We start from the raw sequence: 22,213 nt of genomic DNA on the forward strand, positions 1-22,213 counted from the left end.
TTTTTTTTTTTTTCATACGATTCGCCATTTCCCGCATTTGCGAGGTAGCATTAAGAACAGAGGACTGGGCCTTAGAGGGAAAATCCTCACCTGGCCCCCTTCTCTGTTCCTTCTTTTGGAAAATTAAAAAAAAACGAGAGGGGAGGATTTCCAGCCACCCGCTCCCTCCCCTTTTAGTCGCCTTCTACGACACGCAGGGAATACGTGGGAAGTATTCTTTCTCCCCTATCCCCAGGGATAATATATATATATATATATATATATATATATATATATATATATATATATATATATATATATATATATATATATATATTCATCATATTACGCCTCTTAACACCAGCGTACCACCACCGCTACAATATTTATCAGATTTTTACAATATTAGTCATGTGTTCTTCCCATGTACTGTCCTCCAGCAGATAACCTGGTCACAGACCATCAGGTCTTGTGTTATCTGTCCTTCCCATGTACTGTCCTCCAGCAGATAACCTGGTCACAGACCATCAGGTCTTGTGTTATCTGTTCTTCCCATGTACTGTCCTCCAGCAGATAACCTGGTCACAGACCATCAGGTCTTGTGTTATCTGTCCTTCCCATGTACTGTCCTCCAGCAGATAACCTGGTCACAGACCATCAGGTCTTGTCTTATCTGTCCTTCGTATGTACTGTCCTCAAGCAGATAACCAAGTCATAGACCATCAGGTCTTGTCTTATCTGTCCTTCGTATGTACTGTCCTCAAGCAGATAACCAAGTCACAGACCATCAGGTCTTGTCTTATCTGTCCTTCGTATGTACTGTCCTCAAGCAGATAACCAAGTCATAGACCATCAGGTCTTGTCTTATCTGTCCTTCGTATGTACTGTCCTCAAGCAGATAACATCGTCATAGACCATCAGGTCTTCTGTCACATGGCATTCCAATAATACTCCCATATACATTAATACAAACTATCCATAGATAATATTATCTCCTACACTCATAAACGAGGAGGCTACGAGGAATAGGAGGGCGCGTGTAATGTGAAATGACAAGGGGAAAAGCTGGCAGACTTTGCGGGATATGAACAGATCCCCGAGATGACTGCACCCTCACCGACCCTTCTCATCCTCCACACGCTGCTTCATCCTCTCCCCCCGCCCACAACTCTAACCATTTTCTCATTATATCGCTATTTGCCTCCATCAATTCCCCCCCCCCCCCCCCCTTCCTCAAGAGTGTCAGCGAAGACTGCAAATTCATGTTTTTGACGGATCCTCAGCTTTTTCAAGGAGTCTTAGCTAACGTAATCGGTGTTAATGAATGAGTTTTTGTTTTCCTTCCAGTGTGTATATCCATCCTGAATATATAAAGGGGACTAGAGTGGTAGATGCTGCCAATGGATCTTATCCTGCAGGTGACGAGAGCTCCCCACTACCCAACCCCTAACCCTCCTCTAACCCCACCAAGGGCGCGAACCTCCGTTTTCTACGCCCCACTTGAGGATGGGGGGCCAGACTCAACTGGAGCACACGCTCCTTGAAGGGGAAGTCAGCTTTAAGGACTAGTGGGGATCCTTAGCGGCCTCGTCCTCGCTTCTCTCTCTTTGTGACCGACTGTTACCGAGATACAGTAGCTGGCGAAATGAAGTCTCACCCTCGTACGCATTAGATAGGAGAGGCTCTGTCTTGTGTATGGGTTTCCTGGCGCTACCTCGCTGACGCGTGAAACAGCGATTAAGTATAACAAATGATATATATATATATATATATATATATATATATATATATATATATATATATATATATATATATATATATATATATATATATTTTCAAAAGCCAAAATGCGAGCGATAAATTGAGAATCTTTACGAAGGTTAAACGCTGGCGATGTTTGTAGATTAAACGCTCGACCACCAGTAAAAACGACACACAGAAGTAAATGTTTGATACTGATAAATAGGCTATATTTACTAAGCACTAAAAATAACACCCAATTAATGAAATCATTACATAAAGCAGGAACTTAATAACTGAAGAATAAATACTTTATCATCCTCTTCTTAAAAACGTATGAAAAGGCTTTGCAAGATCAACGTTTTATTAACGAAATAACCTTCTATAATAAGGCTTTCCCGGAGCTCAACGCTATGCTAACGAGTCTAAATCAAAGTTTTTCTAAATAGGGTGAAGTCAGAATCAACGTCTAAATCAACGTCTTTTACCTGGGCAACGTCTAAATCAACGTCTTTTACCTGGGCAACGTCTAAATCAACGTCTTTTACCTGGGCAACATCTAAATCAACGTCTTTTACCTGGGCAACGTCTAAATCAACGTCTTATCTAATCGGTTGACGTATAGATAAACGCTTTTTCTTTTTTCTAAAACGTTTTTTTTCCTAAATGAACGTTGTTCTGAGATTTCTGCGACACAACGGTTTTTGTCTTATATTTCTAACCGAGAAATATCTAAATCAATGATTTTTTCTGAGTATAGCATATATCATAGCGTATACTATATTATAGCACCTGAAGGCTTATCTGGGGAGACTTAAGTGGAAGTTCAGCTTAAAACTTTCGAAAAGGTGTTAACTCATCTCCCATTTAGTTACTTCCTCTCTCTCTCTCTCTCTCTCTCTCTCTCTCTCTCTCTCTCTCTCTCTCTCTCTCTCTCTCTCTCTCTCTCTCTCTCATCCACACGGGGTTGTGGTGTTCGACGCAGATGAGCCAGTACAAGGAGGCTTCGAATACCAGCCATTCTACATGCTCTACACACACACTCCCTCATCTCATGCAACTGTACGAACTCTTGAGAACACTGTATACGACTCTTGGTAATTACCTAAACCCCTCATGCGCCTGACTGATGCTGGATTAATTGTCTGTGTCTGACAGAGGATGATGAGTTGCCTCATTTACATTCGAGAAAAGAAAAATATTTATGAGGGGAGACAACTCAATCTCATTGTTTTGCTCCACTAAATATTTCTTGACTTGCTCTCCAATTTCGGACAGGAATAATCTTTTATAATGATTTATCTATCTATCTACCTACCTGTTTCCTTGCGTTACCTCGCTAACGCGGGAAACAGCGACTAAAGTATAATAAATGATATATATATATATATATATATGAACAGAGAAGGGGGCCAGGTGAGGATTTTCCCTCTAAGGCCCAGTCCTCTGTTCTTAACGCTACCTCGCAAACGCGGGAAATGGCGAATAGTATATATATATATATATATATATATATATATGCATTTGTTTTTCAATATTCTCATGACGTAAAGCACTGGCAAAACAAGGTTTACGTATTACACCTCGTTAACGGCCCTGCGCATGCGCGGGCGTGGTGGGGGAGGCGGGGGTTGGTCATCGTTTCTGCCTTCTTGTTTTAGGCGGGAAACTGGCGATCGGGATCGGGTCATTCCATTCATGTCGTTGAATTATCGCCCATCAACGCCTCAGATGATCGGTACAGGCAGTTTATAGTGGCCCATAAACCAGTCCAATTCCCAATAAAGTATCCAGCGCCTGATGGGAGGCGTGCACGTCACTAAATCACCGGAATATTCGCTCGTGATCAACGCACGCACGGACGGACGGGCGGGCGAGCGGGCGGGACAACATAGCGGGTTCAGAGCGCGCCTCAATAGCCAGCGCGGTGTGGATGGCGAATCGCGGACGCTTCTACGATTAACTTTTTCCGCTAAAGAGATTTTTTTTTTTTTTTTTTTGGGGGTCGTATTTTCGTTCTACTCTGGCCCTAACTAAGTTACGTAAGGTTATCTTTCACTTTAGCTCGCTTTCAACTAAGATAAGGCTTGGCTAGCCTACGATGAGTTAGGTTTGGGTAGTTTTATAAAGAAGAGTTAGGCTACGTTTGGCTAGCAAAGGATGAGTTACGATAGACTGGCAACGAAAGAATGAGTTAGGGTAGGTTTGGTTAGAAAAGGATGAGTTAGGCTAGATTTGGCTAGGAAAGGATGAGTTAGGCTAGATTTGGCTAGGAAAGGATGAGCTAGGCTAGGTATGGCTGGGAAAGGATGAGTTAGGTTAGATTTGGCTAGAAAAGGATTAGCTAGGATAAGTTTGGCTAGGAAAGGATGAGTTAGGTTAGATTTGGCTAGGAAAGGATGAGTTAGGCTAGATTTGGTTAGGAAAGGATGAGTTAGGCTAGGTTTGGCTAGGAAAGGATGAGTTAGGCTAGGTTTGGGTAGGAAAGGATGAGTTAGGCTAGATTTGGCTAGGAAAGGATGAGTCATGCTAGGTTTGGCTGGGAAAGTTTGAGCTAGGTTAGGTTTGGCTGGGAAAGGATGAGTCAGGCTAGGTTTGGCTAGAAAAGTATGAGCTAGAGCTAGGCTAGGTTTGGCTAGGAAAGTATGAGCTAGGCTAGGTCTGGGTAGGCAAGGATGAGTCAGGCTAGGTGTGGCTAACCTAGCAATGTTTACATGAGCTAACGCTATCCTAAGATTAATTAAGCCATCCCAAGATTCATTAGCCTAGTCCAAAATTAGTTAAGTTTGGTTAGTTAGTCCGAAATTAGTTAAGGTTGGTTGGGGTTAAGTTTGGTTAGGTTACCTACGATTAGTTAAGGTTTTCCTAACAAACGAATGATTTGGTTTGTCTTAATCCTTTGTTCGGAAATTTCGTCAAAACTTGGTCTTACGATCTCCCTTACCTTCACAGCCGTGAGAAATATATAAGACACTAAATCAATACTGGATTAGTTCGTCTTTAGAAGTGACGTAAGAAAACCAATGAAAATGTAATTTATAACTTCGCTGCCGGAACTTAACTAATCTTATGATAAGTAACTAATAATTTACGCATTATCCTGATATGTAATTTTTCCCCCCCCCAAGATCACATTACGAAAATGCGATTTCTCTCATGCAAATAGACACGTACGTCCTCCACAGAAAAGACTTAAATTCTAACACATCGTCCTAAATTCTTCAAAAAAGAAGAAAAAAAAAAGAAAAATCACTTTAAAAGGACAAAATTGTACTATTACTCTCACGAATGCTCCCTATTTCTCTCTTTTTTTTATCCTCTTTTTTTTTTTCGTATTTGATATTCTAGATTAAATGGATTGCAGTTGAACTGTCAGAGCATGTAACACGGGTCTGGCCCCAGCGTCCACCCGGCCCAGCAGGTCAACAATATTGGTCGCTGTGTCAAAACTCCGGCGCTATATTTAATCCACCCGACATTGATATCGTTTGCAGAAATATATATATATATATATATATATATATATATATATATATATATATATATATATATATATATATATATATATATATATATTGCTATGAGTCCACGAGGAAAATGAAACACGAAAAGTTCCCAAGTGCACTTTCGTGTAATAATCACATCATTAGGGGAGACACAAGAGAGAAATATAACAGTCAGTTGATATATATATATATATATATATATATATATATATATATATATATATAAACAGACACTACACAATGAACTTCTGGGAAAGATTTTAAGTGTCTTGATGGAACTACTTTTCATCGGAGAACGGAGGACGGGTGTATACGTTTCCAAAACCTACCTCACGGCGCGAGAGAGGGGAGAAAAAAAAAAATATTGGATGTTGGTAGATAAAAATGGCGCGCAATGGTCTATATGGTATTAAGGTAATACTCTGTGGCTACATGGGAATGCACTAGCAGCCAACATGGCCAGCGAACGTTTTGGGTCATAAAGCTAGTGGGTTGTGTATTTGGCTCATGATGCCGTACAGATGCCAACGAACGTTTTACCATCCCTCCCTTCCCTTCCCTTCCCCCCGCTGCAAAATGTCGAACCCCACCCCGGGGGAAAATCTTTTATGAAGAACGAACGAGTCAGAACGCGAAGTGATATGGAATTTGCGACCTGAAATAAAAGTGGAACTTCAGACGGAGGAACTCCAGCTCTGAAACAAGCCATGAAGCCCGTGATGTTATTTTTCTCTGCAGTGAGTTAAAAAAAAAAAAAAAGGAAAAAAGAAAACGGCGACGAGATAAAAACGTTCTTTGTATTCTATTTGACTCCAGTGCTGGCATTTCCCCGATACAGTATGACGGCCAAGTGGGCAAGACCTACTTACAGAAAGCTCTATTCCGTTTTCTTTCTTTCTTTACGCTATTGCCTTCCACAAAACCGGGCGACCATATATATATATATATATATATATATATATATATATATATATATATATATATATATATATATATATATATATATATATTCAGAGGAACGCTCTGAGTGCCTTGAGCACCGACGAAGAGAGAGAGAGAGAGAGAGAGAGAGAGAGAGAGAGAGAGAGAGAGAGAGAGAGAGAGAGAGAGAGAGAGAGAGACCTGGGGAGAGACCTTTTATTAAGTGTCAGCACTTAATAAAGGGAGAGACATCTGTGAGAGACAGTGATGGGTGTGATCTGTGAGAGATGATAAACAATTTGATGAACGAGAGATAACAAGATACAGTCTGTCTTACTACTGACCAATAACTACAAGAACAAACAAAAAAAGAAAGGAATCAAAGAAAGTTGGAAACGAGGGAAAATATACAAATGACATAAAAGACGGTGAATCATGAATAACAAAGACGGTGAATTATGAATAACAAAGACGGTGAATCATGAATAACAAAGACGGTGAATCATGAATAACAAAGACGGTGAATCATGAATAACAAAGACGGTGAATCATGAATAACAAAGACGGTGAATCACACATGAATCAACCATGGTGGTGAATCATGTACAACAAGACGGTGAATCATTATAAACAAAAGCTACATAACGTAACAAAAGTGGTGAATCAACGAAGAACAAGCGAGATGAATCATGAGAATATAAAAAAAAAGAATACTGAATCGTGACAACAGGATGGGACATGAAAACGCTGAGATTCACGCATCGAAAACAGTTTAGAAAGTTTTGAAAACACCGGAACTGAACTGGCTTTGGAGAAAAAAAAGTGAACTGATGACTGGTGAGCGGGGCCGACTCCCACACGAGTTAACTCGACCAATCCAGAATGACTTGAGTCAGAAAAAGAAATCGAAATGTTGAAAGCCTTGTGAAGATGGCGCGCATGCGCGCGTGTGTGTGTAAAAAAAAAAAAAAAGGAAAAATATTTGTCGCTTCAAGTTGAATGTCGATGGATGGATGTCTGATCTGTGAACATGTTGTGGTTGTAATTATTGTGAGTTATTCTCTTTGGAGCCTATCTACCGTGTCTCGCTCTTTGGTCCACAACACGTCAGTCAAAATCTTTCTCTCTATGGGTCTTCGCAAAGATCACTAGCTTCGTTAAGTTTGGCTTTTTAGACCTTATAACAACCGTACGGTTGTTGTTCAAAAGTTATCGTTACTATAAACCCGTAGCAGTGTTATAGAGGGTGTCTGGGTCAATATTGGTATGTTAAACGCTCTCTTTCCACAAGGGAGAACAACAATGTTTTCCCTCGCGTTATCAGTTGTTATTTCTTCATCGGGTTTTCTCTCTCTCCGGTTATAATCAACAACTTGATCTGTAATGGTTGTTGGGTCAGGGAGGGAGGGAGGGAAGGCCTGTGTTGTCGATGGTGTGAGGGTGTATGTGCTTGTCAAGGATGAGGTAATGATGAGCATGGCGTCGCCCTAACCTTTGGTTTGGCCCCCTTTCTGTAGTTAGTGGTGGGGAGGGTGTAGTGAAGATGACATCCAGGGTGTAGTGAAGATGGCATCCAGGGTGTAGTGAAGATGGCATCGAGGGTGTAGTGAAGATGCCATCGAGGGTGTAGTGAAGATGGCATCCAGGGTGTAGTGAAGATGGCATCCAGGGTGTAGTGAAGATGGCATCGAGGGCGTAGTGATGATGAGATCACTGAGGGTAAGGTGACTATGAATCAGTTGTGGATGAAGGGAATTTCACTTCTATCCAAAATAAGCTGAAGACTGAAGTAAAACATCTGAGACCATTTGACCCGCGAGTGAATGTCGGGCGATTCTTCCTCTTGTGTCTTCGCTTCCCCTAATTGTAATGATAGTTCAACTAGATCGAAGATATTCGATTCAGTCTTTCGTCTTTATCCCACTCACGTGGAAGGGGATATGCCATGAGATCTTTACCCTCTCATGCACGACGCTGGTGTCTAAAAAAAAAAAAAAAGAAAAATCGTTTTCCGATGAATGTTGAAGGCCTTTCCCAATGTCTCTTACAATATTCTATGAGTACAGAGCTCTAGGAGGGAATCTGTCTGTCTCTTTTTAAAGTGGGATATCTTGGCACATATTTTTCGAAGTCGGATGATAAAGGATGCTTCAGATAAGATAAGGAAAGTGATATTATTTAGGATTTCTTTTTTGTGTGTATATGTTTCAATCACTGGAGAGTCAAGGATCTTTTGAGTCGTATACCTGCTGTTTGTGTACTTAACTGCACACTAGAAGATAACAGCAGAATCTACATTTACTCACGAACTCTACAAGCCGCATCTTTCGCTTAAATCACCATACAATGGCGAACGTCTGAAACGTGTCTTTACGTACTATGACCAATATAAGCGACACACATCCATGGTGCGGTAGCGGCCAAAATTACGGACAGTGGGAGTATGTGATGACAATGTCTCCCATGTTGCGAGGTAGCTAACAGGAGAAGGAAACAATTCTATTTCAGGCATTCAGCTTCCTCACCAAACTACCTTCGTACACTATTGAATGTATCACTTCAAAGCCTAGATAGTTAATTTCCTCTGGGCTATTTTCACTAATGTTACTCCGATTCCCATTCCAGTTTCTATTTCCTCTTATTTCTCTTTCTTTTTTTTTCCCCCCTCCCACAGTCGTTCGGTGTATTTCCTACGCCTGGAGTGGAAACTGTCAAATTTTAATTTTCCTGCCCATCGTTTCCCTTATTCATGGACTTTCCACACAGTGGGGCTCTGCTTACCATTACCTCCGTTATCCGATTTCCCATTACCATTAAATATATTTTTCCTCCGCTTAAAGTGCACAGGATTTCTACAAGAATTTATCTTGTTATGGTGACAACTTCCAATAGTCTCGAAATGTTTTCAAATTAGTGTGGGTCACTAAGATTAAGAGGCCAGAGGAAGGCTATATCCTGATATATATATATATATATATATATATATATATATATATATATATATATATATATATATATATCTTTTTTCATACTGAAAACGAGAGGGGAGGATTTCCAGCCTCCCCCGCTCCCTCTCCTTTTAATCGCCACTACGACACGCAGGGAATACGTGGGAAGTATTCTTTCTCCCCTATCCCCTGTCCTCCAGCAGATAACCTCGTCATAGACCAACAGGTCTTCTGTTATCTGTCATTCCTATGTACTGTCCTCCAGCAGATAACCTGGTCATAGACCATCAGGTCTCCTGTTATCTCTCCTTCCCATGCACTGTCCTCCAGCAGATAACCTCGTCATAGACCAACAGGTCTTCTGTTATCTGTCCTTCCCATGTACTGTCCTCCAGCAGATAACCTCGTCATAGACCAACAGGTCTTCTGTTATCTGTCATTCCTATGTACTGTCCTCCAGCAGATAACATGGTCATAGACCATCAGGTCTTCTGTTATCTCTCCTTCCCATGCACTGTCCTCCAGCAGATAACCTCGTCATAGACCAACAGGTCTTCTGTTATCTGTCCTTCCCATGTACTGTCCTCCAGCAGATAACCTCGTCATAGACCATCAGGTCGTCTGTTATCTGGCTTCCCCACGCACTCCCATTTACTGGCTATCTACGAAGGTCAATCCATTCACAACAAGAGACGACGGGATTTGAAAGGTAGTTTTAAAGTTGGAACGAGACGATAATCTTAAACTGTAGGACTCGAGATGCGAGTCATATATATATATATATATATATATATATATATATATATATATATATATATATATATATATATATATATATATATATTTTTTTTTTTTTTTTTCAAACTATTCGCCATTTCCCGCATTAGCGACGGTAGCGTTAAGAACAGAGGACTGGGCCTTTTTAGGAATATCCTCACCTGGCCCCCTCTGTTCCTTCTTTTGGAAAATTAAAAAAAAACGAGAGGGGAGGATTTCCAGCCCCCCACTCCCTCCCCTTTTAGTCGCCTTCTACGACACGCAGGGAATACGTGGGAAGTATTCTTAATCCCCTATCCCCAGGGATATATATATATATATATATATATATATATATATATATATATATATATATATAATGTCACCCATGTATCTCAAAGTAATGGTGCTGTTACCACATGCTGAACGACTGAACGACCTCGTTCATCCGCATCTGAGGTGAGAACTATCTACCATTACCCACGCCCAGAGGTAGATATACCAAACTACCTTACCCACGCTCAAAGGTAGAAAGGATAACCCATACCCACGCACCCTATGGGCACAGAAACTACCCATATCCACGTGGGTCTATGGGCACAAAATCTACCACCATACCCAAGCCATGGGTTAAAACACCTTAATACCTAAATGGTAAATGAAAAAAAAGAAAGAAAATGGCCTTAATGGCAGAACACAAAAGATCTCTGTTGATCTTTCTTAGAGCAACAATGTGACTTGTATTTCTCCTCTACGTGTGGCAACACCATCATCATCCCAAACAGTAAACAGATCATGCACGCCTATGCTGAAGTCAGCTTCTACGAGACAATGAAAAACCGAATGCAAGGAGAAGGCTGAGTTCTCCTTCCGTCATGCATATATAGCCCAGGTCCCAACCCACCCATCCTCCCCTGACGACATGACAGAGTTCATGCACACCTACCTATGTCAGTCCACATCTACGGCGAGCTGGGCATGCACACTTACCTAAGGTAAAGGAGCAGAGTCATGCGCAGTACGGAATGCAGGGTTGGTTGCAAATAGCTGTGAAATATTCGCCTCAAATAACCCGTGTACTTGGAAAAGTTAGCTTTCTATATGGAAAAAGTTAGCTTTCTATATGGAAATAGTTAGCTTTCTATAAACCAAAGTTAATTTCTATTCATGTCTTCCTTAACCTTAGGTTTCAATAATTTATGACCAATTTGCCACAGTCCTTTGAACTTAAGCGTCTCACTATAATTTCAAAAACCAGATATAACTTAAAAAGTAACCATTAGCTCACTGAGCCTCTATGGTCTTAACTTCACCTCTCTAACTTCAGAGTACACGAGTTAATGAGGCAGACATGACATACACAAACAACAACCTCTGATTACATCTGTGTACACCCTGACATTACATGTACTTCGAGGAGTACATTACTTACTCAAGCTGTGCCCTGCAGGTGTCCACATGGAAGAGAGAAGGAGAGAAAAAAAAAGAGTATTAGTTCACATCCATAAAGAAGAAATCAGCACAATGCAAAAAAAAGATTTAGGTGTTGCGAAGAGATGAACGTTAGTGCATAATGCAGTGAATGCAAAGTTATACATATGTTGCACAGTGCATTCATACACACAGATGAACATTAATTTACACACACACACACACACACACACACACACACACACACACTTGACTGAGGACATGGTTAATGCATAGAGCAAACATAAATTTAAGAAGATATATGATGGCAGAGAATGTTCAAGAGATGGGGTCCACACGAATGTGAAACTCCCTCCCAATACACCAGATATATGTAATCTGACACACACACACACATAAGAGTAAAGACAACATAGTACATATATACAAGGTCATGAGACAGGACAACACGAGTGTCAAACTCTCTCACTGTTACACCTAAATAGCAATCACAAACAGTAAACGCACAAAGTAAAGGCTTACAATTAATCAGTCTCGTGGACACAAAAAAACACTGAAAACAAATACATAACAGAAACTCCATTACTGAAAAGGACTCAGATCTTAAGCATAGATTCCCAGGTATGTATTCAGATCCCACCGAAATCGACAGTGCACCTATATCCTCCCAAATCAAGTTGATAATAGTGATAGATACACTTTTATTCAGCCTATCTACCGCAGTATTCAGCCTATCTATCGTAGAAGATAATGGAAAATGAACGAGATAACTTGTGAAACTTTACATCAGGAAGTTGAAAGTTTTGCAAAAATCAGATTTAAATGTGAAATGCTTTTAAATTCAGATTTGACATGGACAACTAATAGTTCTATGTGCTTGGCTATCTAGATAGGCGATTAATGTGTACTTCCTTGGCCCTCCTAGATCAATCCTGTCTTTCGATTATCCATAGTTCTAAATGATTAATGGATTAATTGAAAATCTTCACAAAGAAAACGTAGGGAGAGAGAGAGAAAGAGTTCGAACTGTGAACTGAGTGCGTGTTAATGGCAAAAGAGTGCGGACTGTGAACGGAGTGCGTTATACAGGCAAAAGAGTGAGGACTGTGAACTGAGTGCGTTGCAGAGAGAAAAGAGTGCGGACTGAGTGCGGTGAGGGAGTTACAAACACACAAAAAAAGAGTGCGTGTGGCTATAACACACCCTGAAGATACCTCACATCCACGCTCTCGATACACAGAAAAACTTAAAAGTATTCAATTTTCCTCGTTTGATTTCTTTTCTTTTTTTTTCATGTTGACCACAAAAACTCTATTTTTGTATCCCGTTATTATTGTTTTTTTTTCCGAAAAGAAAAAGATAGACGGATGAAAATACTGGTTTTGTATTGCTGGGGGGGGGTCATATATGTCGTGTGATACCACAGTTGAACGTTTCCCACCACAGATGCAAAGGTTTCTTCATCATAATGACGTGTACTGGTGGCCTCATAATGCATGTTCAAAAGTGCATGTCAATGGCTTAAACCCCAAATCAACTCACTCGTCTTATGCGAATTTCCATCCACCAATATCCTTAAAAAGCTACAGATTTATCATGAAATTACTTTCCTTTTATCATTATCATCATCATCATCATCATCATCATTATCATCATCATCATCATCATCATCACCATTATCATCATCATCATCATCATCATCATCATCATTCCACCGTGCTGTTCCTATCTATTTTTTGTCTTGCACAGCCAAGGGTTTCGACTCCTCTAGGCAGCCTTAAACCATGTATCCTCCAGGCGCCTCCACAACACTAACTATTTCGTTTTTCTAACCATTCCATCAACATTGGACACCCTTTCCATACAATGTGTCCCACGACTTTACATTTAAGTCACTGTCTATCACCTCCTTGACTCTATAGCTTTCCTTACCTTCTTATAGACACTCCGTGGAACAAATCATCCATTAGTTTTCTAATTTAACTTTCCATAAGCCAAGAAAACCACCCTAGTCAAAACTCATACATCCGTGTCTTCGATCACTCAAAAATACACTAACAACTTGATCATACATCAGTGAAAAGACATGATCCATCTTGTCTCATACACGTAATTGAACTCTAACAAATCGTCCATCACAGTCTCCCTTCAGCCAAAACATGATTAGTGTCCTGAGCCACGCTCCCGATCAGGAAGAGCTCTATATACATCCATGTACATTCGTACACATCCCTCCTGGTTTCCTGGGTCGTCATCAACCACGTTCCCCACGTCAAGTGAGCCACACACTCGAACTCAACTTTTATTTCTTTTGAGATCGTCATTGTCTTCTGCGACCCCTTTCCATACCATGTCTCTCTCTCTCTTGTCTTCTCTCCCTCACCCTGCCAACGGCCAGCCTCCTGCCAACAGCCAGCTTCCTGCCAACAGCCTCCCTCCTGCCAACAGCCAGCACCCTGCCAACAGCCAGCCTCCTGCCAACAGCCAGCACCCTGCCAACAGCCAGCACCCTGCCAACAGCCAGCCTCCTGCCAACAGCCTCCCTCCTGCCAACCAATTCGTTACAGCCGTTGAAATTTAGCCTCTGTCTTCGGTCTGCTTCCTGAGTATTCTTATTTTTTTCATGATCTCTCTATAGTCTATTCTTTCAGATATATATATATATATATATATATATATATATATATATATATATATATATATATATATATATATAGATATATATATATATATATATATATATATATATATATATATATATATATATATATATATATATATATATATATATATTTTTTTTTTTTCTTTTCTTCTTCTTCTTCAGGATCTATTCAAGGAGGAAAAATATAAAGAAAATGTACTGTGAAAAATGACTGAACTTTGGTGTGTATATATTCGATATTTTATCTTTCTAGGTCTTATGGTTGGCCTTTGTTTGTTTCTAGTGTTTGTTTGTCGTCTCATATTCCTCTCTCTCTCTCTCTCTCTCTCTCTCTCTCTCTCTCTCTCTCTCTGAGAAAGAGACTTCCAAGCCAACAAAAAAATATATACTAATTTACTTTCATTTGGTCAGAATCAGGAAACACAATTACAACAGAGGGGAGTGTGTGTGTGTGGGGGGGAAATTCTTAATTCCCCTCACCACTTACACACCAGAAGAAGAAACCCCCATCTTCTACCTACTACTTTTATAAGTGCGAGGGGAAGAGGGGGGAAAAAAAAGGGGGAGTGGGGAGTGGGGGATGGGGAAATATTTTTAGAATTTTGCTTACCCACGTCGAGCACTTCAAGTGAATTAGCATTGTCCTTTCTTGTATTTGAACAAAATTAAGCTCAAACGTCCACTTCATCTTATCTACCCTAGGAAACTTGGACGATCCATGTGAAACATTACGACTTGAATGTGGTAAATGATCGATCCATTATGAACCATTTATAAGCCAGTCTTGTAAGAAATCTGGTAAGCTTGGGGGACCACGAGTGTACAACATGAATCATAAATGTCTTTTCTTACTGTACTTTTGACTTAATGACTTGTGTGAATAGAATTATGATGAAAGACACACACACACACACACACACACACACACACACAAAGTGGCTGACAGTGTCGCCAACGTCTCTGACAAGGACACTGGTAATGTTGATTGTAGCAACACTACATGTAACACACTGTTGCCAACACTGTTGCCAAACACAACACTATAGGTATACTAACCCACATGGCTTCCACCGGTTTCTGACATCTCTTCCAACACCCATCTGCCAACATGATTCACAACACAGCTTCGGGGCGACTTCCCAAACAATGGTAACCATAGTTACCCCTCACCTAGACCTTGACTAACTACAGTACTGCCCAATTGCCTCATTAAGTAACCCTCCCGTGCGAAGTGAAATATCAGAACACCTTCGAGCCAAATTTTAGTACTTAAGTACCCACTTATAATGGACTCATTTGTAATGTACGTATCTACTTATAACTTATGTACTCACTTGTAATTTATGTACCCACTTATAACTTATGTACTCAGTTATGATTTACGAATCCACTGATAACTTATGTACCCACTTATAACTTATGTAACCACTGCATAACTATAACTTATGTAACCACTGCATAACTTACGTACCCACTTATAACTTATGTACCCACTTATAAATCATGTACCCATTTATAACTTATGTACCCACTTATAAATCATGTACCCACTTATAACTTATGTACCCACTTATAAATCATGTACCCACTTATAACTTATGTACCCACTTATAAATCATATACCCACTTATAAATCATGTACCCACTTATAACTTATGTACCCACTTATAACTTATGTACCCACTTATAAATCATGTACCCACTTATAACTTATGTACCCACTTATAACTTATGTACCCACTTATAAATCATATACCCACTTATAAATCATGTGCAACACTTATAACTGCATCCTTACCACTATACCTTAACTCCCTCTACCTACCCTCCTAACCTTTAACTTCCTCTACCCCTTAACCCTTAACTTCCTCTACCCCCTAACCCTTAAATCCCTCTACCTACCCCCTAACCCTTAGGTCCCTCTACCCCCTAACCCTTAAATCCTTCTACCTACCCCCTAACCCTTGAACCTCTCTAAACAATAAGGAACTAATATTCGACTAATCCCCTTTTCAGACAAATCCTCCCCACTTATCTCCCTCTTGAGCCCCCTAGCCAAGCTAGGGCACGTAGCTGAGAGAGAGAGAGAGAGAGAGAGAGAGAGAGAGAGAGAGAGAGAGAGAGAGAGAGAGAGAGAGAGAGAGAGAGAGAGAGATCCTCTTTGGCCTGAGAGACACCCTGGGAGGCTACAGGAAACCTCCCGCCAGATACACGACGCACACATATCATAAGTTTGGCGCGAAAGTCGCCAACTTGGCGGGAAAGAGGATGTGGTCAATGCCTCTGTGTGTGTGTGTGTGGGATGGGGGGGAGGACAAAAAAAAAGGAAAAAATATTGTTTGGTCTCACGCAACACAGGCAAAGGCGAGGGAAAAGGTAAATATAAGTGAACACTGATGTGAATAGGAGAGAGAGAGAGAGAGAGAGAGAGAGAGAGAGAGAGAGAGAGAGAGAGAGAGAGAGAGAGAGAGAGAGAGAGAGAGACTCGGGCGTGGATCTGGGCGGCTCCGGTCAACTACCCGATTCTGGTGCAGTCAGGCGGGGGGGGTAATATTCTACCTCGTAAATACGCCAAATTGTAGCCCGCCCCCCCCCAAAAAAAAAAAAAGAGAGCGCGCCAGGCTCTCGAAAGTTTGGGGTAAGGGAGGGGAGGGGAGGGGCGAGGGGGGGGGGAGGGGAAGTCGCATCACCAAGTGGTGTGTGCAGGGAGAGAGAGAGAGAGAGAGAGAGAGAGAGAGAGAGAGAGAGAGAGAGACGAGTCACCACGTAGCACAACAATAAAATCCTGGTCACAGTCAACATAGAAACAGCAGCAGCAGGCTTTCTCTTACTACCACGCTTTCCCTTCCCCTTCTCTCCCCCCTCTCTTTCCTCAACACACAAGACTCAGGTATACGCATTACAGACAGAGAGAGACGAGGAGGGGGGGGGGGGGGGGGGGCGAGGGCCGAGGGAGGGAGGGAGGGAGTGGGGGGGGGGGACACATAATCAAGATATCACAACTCCTCTCCCATCTCCTTCCCTTTCATGTCGGGAAGGTAATAATGTTAGTTTAGGGGGGCTTTGTGGAAGGGGGTTGGGGGGTTGGGATGGTTGGAACCACGGCATCCACGGACCAGCCATTCTGTAACTGTCAGGTTATGGCTGAGTTGTGATATGTGAATTCATTTTCTTTTTTTTTCTGTGTATAGGCTATTGGGGGACGATAGAGAGGTACGGTAGAAGGGAATGGTAAGTGTGTGTGTGTGTGTGTGTGTGTGTGTGTGTGTGTGTGTGTGTGTCTGTGTGTGTGTGTGTGTGTGTGTGTGTGTGTGTTGCGGGAAATTGGGCAGGTAATGAGCATCAGCACCTGTGGCCCATCTGGGCTCAGTGAGGTTTGGGGTTGGGGGAGGAGGGAGGTGAGGTTTGGGGGAGGATGGAGGGGGATGCTGAGGGGAGGTGGGGGTTGGGGGTGGGGTGCCAGTATTCTCCACATCTCTAGTGTCATCTTCTCCTCCTCCTTCACTCCACCTTCCTCCTATTCCATTAATGTTTCTCTATTGTTCTTCGTCCCTCTTGCGTATATCTTAGTTTTCTTAATGCTCCATTTTAATTCATTTGGCTCTTGGCATCAAAATTTGCTTTACTCAAACCATTCCAAATAGTTCCTTACTTTTCTAAGATCTATTCACATATTTTTTCTGCCTTTCTCTTACCATTCCATTTACCGTATTTGTCCTCCTTGTCGTCTTACATATTTCTCACATATTTGGGGGTCAGCAGCATCGCCACCCTCCAGGAAACGCTGACAGATGAACCATCCAAACAAAACAGAATGGGAGGAGTAAAGTGTTCAAAAGAATCCCATAATGATGATGATGTGAATCGAATCCCATAGCCATGACGTGAATCCTATTGTGATGATGTGAAACCTATTGTCATAACATGAATCCTACTGTGATGAAGTGAATCCTATTGTGATGATGTGAATTCCATAGTGATGATGTGAATCCCATAGTGATGATGATGTGAATCCCATAGTGATGATGATGTGAATCCCATAGCGATGATGTGAATTCCATAGTGATGATGTGATCTCCTGGCGTCGTGAGGTCGTCAAATGACAGTGAGGTTCTGAACAATCTCACACTAGATTAGATTACCCTCGTCGACCTACGAAAGGAATCGAATCGCACACACACGAGTCACGGAAGTAAAACTTACCACAACTTATCGTTTATAGTTAAGCAGAATGCCGAACGCTTCTTAAAGAATACTTTTAATTACGAAAAATATTAATCCATATCCTTCGTTCCATTAAATCTCGTTTCATAAAAACTTGGTAACGGAACAATTTCAAAGTTTATATAAGCCTGATAAATGGATAACAAACTTTATACAAGCCTGATACATGGGTAGAAACGTTTAGACAACCCTAATGAAGGTGTTAATATCTTTAAACAAACTTTTTTAATGGGACAAAAACGTTTAAACAATATGAAATAGGAACAATTTCATATATACAACCTGACGGAGGGATAAGAATGTTTATACAAGTTTGATAAGGGACGAAGACGCTTATGCAAGCCTGCGAAGAGGACAAAACATTTATGCACGTCTGATAGAGGGACGAAAATGTTTCTATAACCATAATAGACGGACGGAAACGTTCACGCACGCATAATATGGTAACAAAAACATTTATAAGCGATAAGGGTATAAAAAAAAACGTCGTAAAGTCTGACAGACGGAGAAACGTTTCTACAACCTACTAGAGGCGCAAAAAAACGTTCATATAAACTTAAGAGAGAGATGAAAAACGTTCAGACAAGCTTGATACGTGAACAAAAAAAAAACGTCCATACGATTCTGAAAAGGGAAATAACGTCCACACAAGCCTGAAAGGGACAAATAAAGTCCATACGCGCCTGACGGAGGGTAAAAAGGAAAGAAAAAAAAAAGCGTTTATACAATCCTGATAAAAGAGATCAATCAAGATTATGCAAGACGGATCAAGGTAACAATAACAGTGGAGCAGGACAATCATGAGAGGAGGAAGGGAAGGAGAAGCCTCGGTCGGGAAGGGTTTAGATTTACAGTCTTTATGACCGCCATGTATATGCAAATCCAATATTAAGTGGCCCTTCCCAGGGACTGGAAGGCTAGGAAGGCGCAGGCCCCCCCCCGGCTCTGGAACACGGGCTTGTGAAGTGCTCCTGCAGCGCGTGTGTGTGTGTGTGTGTGTGTGTGTGTGTGTGTTGGGAGGGATTTGACCATGGGGGGGGCACGGGAAGGAGTGAGCTCTCGTGGGCACGTGGCAGGACTGGCTGCTGGGAACGTGCAGGGATGTGTTCTTGGACATGGGGTTGAGTTGAAGGTCATGGATATGGGGGTTGAGAATTGCTCTCAGACGTGGGTTATGAAGAGAAGAGATCTTGGGTATGGGTCATGAGGTCCTCATGGACATGGGTCATGAGGTGTCCTCATGGATATGGGTTATGAGGTGTCTCATGGACATGGGTCATGAGGTGTCCTCATGGATATGGGTTATGAGGTTCTCATGGACATGGGTCATGAGGTGTCCTCATGGACATGGGTCATGACATGTACAGTACTAACTTACATAGAAATATATATACCAATAAGACTAAGAGTTTTTCTATACTTTTTTTTCAAATCTATCTCTGATCTTCTGCTTTCCGTATCATTTATAGCAAAAGATTTTTCTATTTTCTCACAACACTGTTCCCACCTCCCTGATTTGCATATTGAGATCATGTTCTTCTGAAGTATGCAAAGCGGACGGCGGCGGTGGCAGCAGAAGCAGAAGCAGAAGCAGAAGCTTCCAAAAGTTTGACGCTATTTCTTTTCCCAATATAAAGATGTCGTCGATTATAAGCCAGACCTCCTCCTCCTCCCTCCTTCTCCTCCCCCAGAGATGCAACCCTACCCCTGATCTCTGGGGGAGGGGGGATGGAATAGGGAGTGGGGTCTTCAGGGGGAGGAGGTGGTGGAGGGGCAGGGTGTGGAAGTTCATGGTTTGAACTCCCTCTGTCTTAAGATGCGTGCATGTGTCTGTCTGTCTGTGTCTCTCTCTCTCTCTCTCTCTCTCTCTCTCTCTCTCTCTCTCTCTCTCTCTCTCTCTCTCTCTCTCTCTCTCTCCCCCCTTCGTCTAAACCACCTGTATCTGAACTACCCATTGAAACCCACCCGACGACCACTGAACCATACACGAAATCTGACCTGGATTTAATATGAGGCTGGCTATCGCGTCCCACTCAAGTGTACGGTCGGTGGGGGTCATCTTATTCACATTATGTAAATGTGTACGACACTTCCTATTGAAGGCCATCATCATCATCATCATCATACATCAGGCATACCGTACAGATTTGGAGGGTTGCCTAATGATCGTTAAATTACATTTTGGCCGGGGAAGGAGAGAAAAGCAGAATTTATCGTTCACTGCAGCTAAGGAAAGGTTTACTGAGTTGTGGGAACGATCTTAGGTTCGTGTTTTTTCTCTTTTTTTCGTACGATTATGTTTGCCCGAGTGGAAGAATTCTATTAAGTCTTCACGGAGCGTCCGAGGTGCCTGTTTACTAAGGTAATCCATACGATATTTTTCACAAGAGTCGAGTATACATGTTCCGTCCAGGGATCGAACTGAGTATACATTGGATGTTCCATGTAAGGATCGAACTATGTGCAGTACGTGTTCCATGTAAGGATCGAACTATGTACAGTACGTGTTCCATGTAAGGATCGAACTATGTGCAGTACGTGTTCCATGTAGGGATCGAACTATGTGCAGTACGTGTTCCATGTAGGGATCGAACTATGTGCAGTACGTGTTCCATGTAAGGATCGAACTATGTGCAGTATGTGTTCCATATAGGGATCGAACTATGTGCAGTATGTGTTCCATGTAAGGATCGAACTATGTGCAGTATGTGTTCCATGTAAGGATCGAACTATGAACAGTACGTGTTCCATATAGGGATCGAACTATGTGCGGTACATGTTCCATTGAGGGATCGAACTAGGCGCAGTACGTGCTCCGTAGAGGGATCGAACTATGGATAAAACTCACCACGCGGGAGGACAACGCGCCAGCGGCCGCTAGCGTTGCTGGAGGGGACAGACCCTCCCTCGAGTCTCACTGTGGAATTTAATAATAGAGACAGTGATGTGGTCTACAGATCACCAGGCTTAGGACGTGACCAGCTGCCGTGAGTGGCGCATGCCTGGTGCTGCTGGTGCCTGGCTAGGGAGGAGGAGGAGGAGGAGGAGGAGGAGGAGGAGGAGGAGGAGGAGGAGGAGGGGCCGTCTAGATGCTGTGCTTGAGGGGGGGGGGGGGCAGATATGGTATGGGGTGGGTCGTGTGGGATGGGGGAGGAGAAGGTAACATTTGTGTGTGACGAGGACAGAGCCTAACACTTGTGTTGCCTCGTCTCTTAACCTTGTATATACATATACCAGGACTTTACTCCTATGTATATATGCACACACACACACACACACACACACACACACACACACACACACACACAGAGCAGATACAGACACACACAGCAGATACAGACACAGACATAGAGAAAGACATGCACACACTAGCCTAAGCTCGGCGTCCATTTCTCGACTCTCTCTCTCTCTCTCTCTCTCTCTCTCTCTCTCTCTCTCTATATATATATATATATATATATATATATATATATATATGAGATTGTGGAACATAACACAGTGCGAGATGAATCATTGAAGAACCCCAGTTCAAACATACACCTCTAAAGCCTCAGCCAAGCATCAATATCTTTTCTTCTTTTTGACAGAAATATGAAAAGAGAAAAACATAAATATATTCCTCGTCCGTCAAGAGCCGTGGAGGACTTCAGACGATTTCTTGGAGTCGAGACGATGAGAAATTCTCAAGACCGGGGAAATGAAAATGACAGAGTCACCCCTCAATGTGAAGGTCAAGGATGAGGAGAAAGAGGGGAAAAAAACACGAAGAAAATGGGAGTCAGGAACACACGTACGAAAATGACAAAGTCACCCCTCAATGTGAAGGTCAAGGATGAGGGAGAAAAAAACCGAAGAAAATGGGAGTCAGGAACACACGTATGAAAATTACAGAGTCACCCTTCAATGTGAAGGTCAAGGATGAGGAGAAAGAGGGGGAAAAAACCGAAGAAAATGGGAGTCAGGAACACACGTACGAAAATGACAAAGTCACCCCTCAATGTGAAGGTCAAGGATGAGGAGAAAAAAACCGAAGAAAACGGGAGTCA

The 22,213-nt window shown here is 42.0% G+C and overlaps 1 protein-coding gene across 6 annotated transcripts in view; it reads right to left on the reverse strand.

Moving 5' to 3' along the window:
- Positions 1-22,213, reverse strand: part of Syt7 (Synaptotagmin 7) — a 586,302-nt gene that overhangs the window by 247,284 nt on the left and 316,805 nt on the right. Inside the window, exon 1 of one of the 6 annotated variants that reach the window (XM_071656736.1) lies at positions 11,283-11,289. The exons of the other annotated variants lie outside the window; for them this stretch is intronic. The gene's annotated coding sequence lies outside the window, so the exon portion shown is untranslated. Of the gene's footprint in view, positions 1-11,282; positions 11,290-22,213 lie in introns of those variants that run through there. 6 annotated transcript variants of the gene reach the window in all.

Source organism: Panulirus ornatus, chromosome 63 (assembly GCF_036320965.1).
Source record: "Panulirus ornatus isolate Po-2019 chromosome 63, ASM3632096v1, whole genome shotgun sequence".
NCBI classification, from domain to species: Eukaryota; Metazoa; Arthropoda; class Malacostraca; order Decapoda; family Palinuridae; genus Panulirus; species Panulirus ornatus.